This window comes from Calidris pugnax, unplaced genomic scaffold (assembly GCF_001431845.1).
Source record: "Calidris pugnax isolate Ruff unplaced genomic scaffold, ASM143184v1 scaffold108, whole genome shotgun sequence".
In the NCBI taxonomy this organism is placed as follows: domain Eukaryota; kingdom Metazoa; phylum Chordata; class Aves; order Charadriiformes; family Scolopacidae; genus Calidris; species Calidris pugnax.
The window spans coordinates 70,473-75,637 of NW_015090845.1; positions in this window are offsets into that span (position 1 = coordinate 70,473).

Here is a 5,165-nt window from a genome sequence, read left to right on the forward strand (position 1 = left end):
CCCGGGCCGTGGCGCCCGCGCCCCCACCCTCTTCCTGCCCGAGGGGGCGGGCCGAGTCTAACGAGGGCGGCGCCTATTGGCTGGGAGGGGGCTCCCCTCTTCGCAGCAGCCAATAGGCGCGCGGGGCACTGCGCTGCGCCTGAAGCCGGGCGGAGGGGGAGTGGGGGGGGCGGCCTGAGGGACCCGCGCTGCGCCTCGTACCCCGGCCCGCTGCCGCCGGGGCCTGTGGGGCCTCATCCTCCCCGCCCGGTCCCGCCGCCCTCCCGGGCCTGCCTGCCTCCTCTCCCCGCCCGGTCCCGCCGTCCTGCCTCCCCCGGGGCGGCCCGGCCTGACTCCCACCGCGTTACAGGCCCCGGGAGGCCTCGGGGGGCGGCCACGGCCCCGGGCTGGGCTCGGTTCCACCGGGAAAGCGCCGTTTTGGTGTCAGGGCCCTGCCAGGCCACAGCTGTGGGTGCGGGAGGGTTGATTGATCACCGACCGAAAGGGCCCGGGGGTGGTTCATGGCGGGGGGTGTGGTGGGGGCGTTTTCCCCACTGAGGTAACGTGGATGTTATGATTTTTCCTTCTAATTGCAGCCTCCTGGAGCCAAACTCCGGGTCTGTCCGTGCACCAGGCCCCAGGCAGAGCCGAGGATGGGAGCAGGAGGGCAGGGTGTAGGATGGCACTGGGGGGTGTCCTCTGTCCCCCTTGGTGTGCCAGCCCCATGGCGTCAGGGTGGGCGACTCCTGCCCTGCTCAAAGACCAGACAAATCGGGACACGGGGGAAATTTTGGCACCCCAGTCTTCCTCAGGGCTCTGGGTTCCCTCTCCCAGACCACCCTTCCTCACAGCAGGAATAACTTGCCAAGTTTTCCAGTCTGACGAGCCTCTGCGACTTGCCTTTTGGCTTTCCCCATGCTTGATTTAGTTGGCACAGGCCAAACACACCAAAAAAACTGGTGGTTTTTTGGGGAAAACTGATTCTGGCTCCTGCCTGTAACATCTGCAGGAACGGGCTGGCCTTTCTACCCTGGTGTACAGTTCAAACCCAAGCTCGTTAAATATTTATACCTCGTACCGTGAATCTTGTATCTGTACAGGCCCTGTGACAGCACGAGTGTTTTCAAACCCTGTTTGGCCGTTGTTTCTCCTCTAACCCTTCCAAGTGCTCTTTTACCCCTGCAGTAATTCTCGCAGCAGCCGCCTGCCTGCGGAGGTACGTAAGGGAGGGACAGAAATAGCAGGGGTTTTGGGATCAAGTCCCAGCTGAGGCTGGAGGCCAGAGCTTCGGGGTTACTGCAGTTAAAACCCGGTATTTACTCTACATGGCCAGGATTTTTATGTATTTTTAAAGAAAACATGTGAGTGGAGCCTCCACCCCTGCAAGGCAGCGCACCAAAGGCCTGATTCTCCTTGTAGAGTGTTAGCCCTTGTTGTGGAGGGTGTATAAAACCCTGCCAGGGAGGGCTGGGTTTTAACCTGCTGCAATAAGTAGAGAAACAGCCCCTCTCCTCACACCGAGCCCGCTGTAGCGCCAGGAAAGGCACCGGTACTCGCTTGGCAGCAAAGCTTTACACGGGGAAAGCATTCACTTGCCCTTTCTGATTCCCTTTGAGTTCCCCCTCCTTGTTGCTGGCGTTAACCCCATCTGTTTGTCTGGCATCTGAGCAGGGAAAGGAGCACGTGGGGTTGCTGCGGGCTGGCTGCGGCTCTCGGCAGCCACGAAGCGAAGTCGCTGTGCAACATTGCTGGTTTTTGCTCCAACTCCTGGCTCCTCCTTTATCCGTGCCCCTCCTCACCCCCTGAATGTGGGTCTGGGTCCTGTTCGTAGGCCTGAGTTATGACACAAATGTCCTTTTTCTAGTAAAAAGGAAGCAGTGCTGTGTGTTTGCCCATTTTCAGCAGCCCTCTGTTCCTGACTGCTGGCTTTGGGCACAAAGTGGCATGGTCCCTGTTGGTGGGGGATGGTGAGGGCAGGAGGTACCTGATTTTGGGGGGGCTGGTGGCCACTGTGTCTGGAAGGAGGTGTGATGCCAGAAGCAGGTTAGGCAGAGTGATATTTATGGAGATGGTTGGGTTTTGGGGTATGTGGCTCATCCGGAGAGGCAGCGGGAGCTGGGCCTCCCTTCCTCTGGGCAAGAGGAAGCTGAGGGATGTCTACCAGCAGCCTGTGGCTCCTGGCCAAAGATGATGAAGCCTGTTCCTTCTCAGATGCAAGAGGCAATAGTCACAAGCTGGGGTTTGGGAGTTTCAGGCTCCTTGTCTGTGAGGGTGGTGTCACCCTGGATGAGGTGATCATGATCAGAGGGTTGGAGCCCCTCTGCTGGGAGGGGGGGCTGAGAGAGTTGGGGGGTTCAGCCTGGAGAAGAAAAGGCTCCAGGGAGACCTTGGAGCCCCTTCCAGTCCCTCAAGGGGCTCCAGGAGAGATGGGGAGGGACTCTGGATGAGGGAGGGGAGCCCTAGGAGGAGGGGGAAGGGTTGGACCCTGCAAGAGGGGAGATGGAGCTGAGCTGTGGGGAAGAACTTGTTTGGTGTGAGGGTGGTGAGAGCCTGGCCCAGGTTGGCCAGAGAAGCTGTGGCTGCCCCATCCCTGGAGGGGTTCAAGGGCAGGTTGGAGGGGGCTTGGAGCAACCTGGTGTGGTGGGAGGTGTCCCTGCCCAGGGCAGGGGGTGGCACTGGGTGGGCTTTAGGGTCCCTTCCAACCCAAACCATTCTATGATAAGGTGACAGTGAAGTTGGAGGCTCTGTCCTTGGGGATTTGCAGGACTCAGCTGCACAAAGCCCTGGATGCCCTTGGCTGGGACCGGGGTTGCTCCGTGGGGACTGGAGAGGGGACACTGGGGTCTGTTTCCTGCACTGCTACAGCTGTCCCAGGCCCTGCAGGACACGTGCTTTCCCAGTCTGCTGTGGCTGTTGCTTTTTCAGGGATGCAGATCCCACCTTGCTTGCAGGAGTCCCCACTCCTGTCCGGAGCCCCCTCTGGTTGGTTGAATGGTTGTGAGCAGGATTTTGAGAGTTGCAGGGTTTGGGTTGAGTGGGGAGAGATCTCAGTGCAGAACCTGTGAGAGAAGTCACCTGCTCCGGGTCAGCCAGGGGATTACCAGCTCCCTCCCAGCCTCAAGGCCGTCAGCGAGGGCAGAATCTGTTTTTAGTGTCGTGTTTGCAGGTTAACAGACACAAATTCACTGCTCAGAGCCATGATTTCTTGTGTCTCTTGGGCTGATGATGCTGGTGCTGGCTTCCAGGGGACGTGGGGATGTGATTTAGTTACTGGCCTCGGTGCTTTGCATCCCAGTTATGTCAGAGGAAGCTTATCTCCTCCTACACCCCGGCCGTGGAGATCAGGCAGGGTTCTCCCTCTCAGTCCATGTGTTTCTTGGTCTGGGCTGAAATGTCTGGATTTTTCCCCTTTATCACTGGTCCTGGGTCACCCTCAACAACCCTGCCAGAAATCTCCCCTGATTTTGGGTGCTGTAGGTGAGACTGTGGCTTGATGGGTGCGGATGTTCAAGGGGAGGGAGTTGCGTGGAGCTGCAGGGAACCTGTCCGGCTTGAGCTGTGCATCCAGAGTTAGCAGGGGCCAGGGAAGCCTCATGTAACCCAACCCTGTTCTTCAGCCTCTAAAACAGGGGTACCCTGCTCACAGGGGTGTCAAAATTTGAGGGGAGACCTTATCGTGCTCTATAACTACCTGAAGGGGGGTGTAGAGAAGCGGGGGTCGGTCCCGTCTCCCAAGTCACAGGAGATAGGACAAGTGACAGTGAAGTTGGAGGCTCTGTCCTTGGGGATTTGCAGGACTCAGCTGCACAAAGCCCTGGATGCCCTTGGCTGGGACCGGGGTTGCTCCGTGGGGACTGGAGAGGGGACACTGGGGTCTGTTTCCTGCACTGCTACAGCTGTCCCAGGCCCTGCAGGACACGTGCTTTCCCAGTCTGCTGTGGCTGTTGCTTTTTCAGGGATGCAGATCCCACCTTGCTTGCAGGAGTCCCCACTCCTGTCCGGAGCCCCCTCTGGTTGGTTGAATGGTTGTGAGCAGGATTTTGAGAGTTGCAGGGTTTGGGTTGAGTGGGGAGAGATCTCAGTGCAGAACCTGTGAGAGAAGTCACCTGCTCCGGGTCAGCCAGGGGATTACCAGCTCCCTCCCAGCCTCAAGGCCGTCAGCGAGGGCAGAATCTGTTTTTAGTGTCGTGTTTGCAGGTTAACAGACACAAATTCACTGCTCAGAGCCATGATTTCTTGTGTCTCTTGGGCTGATGATGCTGGTGCTGGCTTCCAGGGGACGTGGGGATGTGATTTAGTTACTGGCCTCGGTGCTTTGCATCCCAGTTATGTCAGAGGAAGCTTATCTCCTCCTACACCCCGGCCGTGGAGATCAGGCAGGGTTCTCCCTCTCAGTCCATGTGTTTCTTGGTCTGGGCCGAAATGTCTGGATTTTTCCCCTTTATCACTGGTCCTGGGTCACCCTCAACAACCCTGCCAGAAATCTCCCCTGATTTTGGGTGCTGTAGGTGAGACTGTGGCTTGATGGGTGCGGATGTTCAAGGGGAGGGAGTTGCGTGGAGCTGCAGGGAACCTGTCCGGCTTGAGCTGTGCATCCAGAGTTAGCAGGGGCCAGGGAAGCCTCATGTAACCCAACCCTGTTCTTCAGCCTCTAAAACAGGGGTACCCTGCTCACAGGGGTGTCAAAATTTGAGGGGAGACCTTATCGTGCTCTATAACTACCTGAAGGGGGGTGTAGAGAAGCGGGGGTCGGTCCCGTCTCCCAAGTCACAGGAGATAGGACAAGGGGAAATGGCCTCAAGTTGCACCAGGGGAGGTTCAGATTGGATATTAGGAAACATTTCTTCATGGAAAGGGTTATCCAGCATTGGAATGGGCTGCCCAGGGAGGTGGTTGAGGCACCATCCCTGGAGGTGTTCAAAAGACGGGTTGACATGGTCCTCAGGAATATGGTTTAGTGATTTTTTTATTGCTTATTTCTTATTTTTTTGTCAGAGTTAGGTTGATGGTTGGACTAGATGATCTTTATGGTCCCTTCCAACCTAGAAGATTCTATGATTCTAAAATCATGCTCATAGAATCACAGAATTGCCCAGGCTGGAAGGGACCTCCAAAGGCCATCTAGTCCCACCCCCCCGCAGTCAGCAGGGACACCCCCAACTAGACCAGGTTGCCCAGGGCCTCGT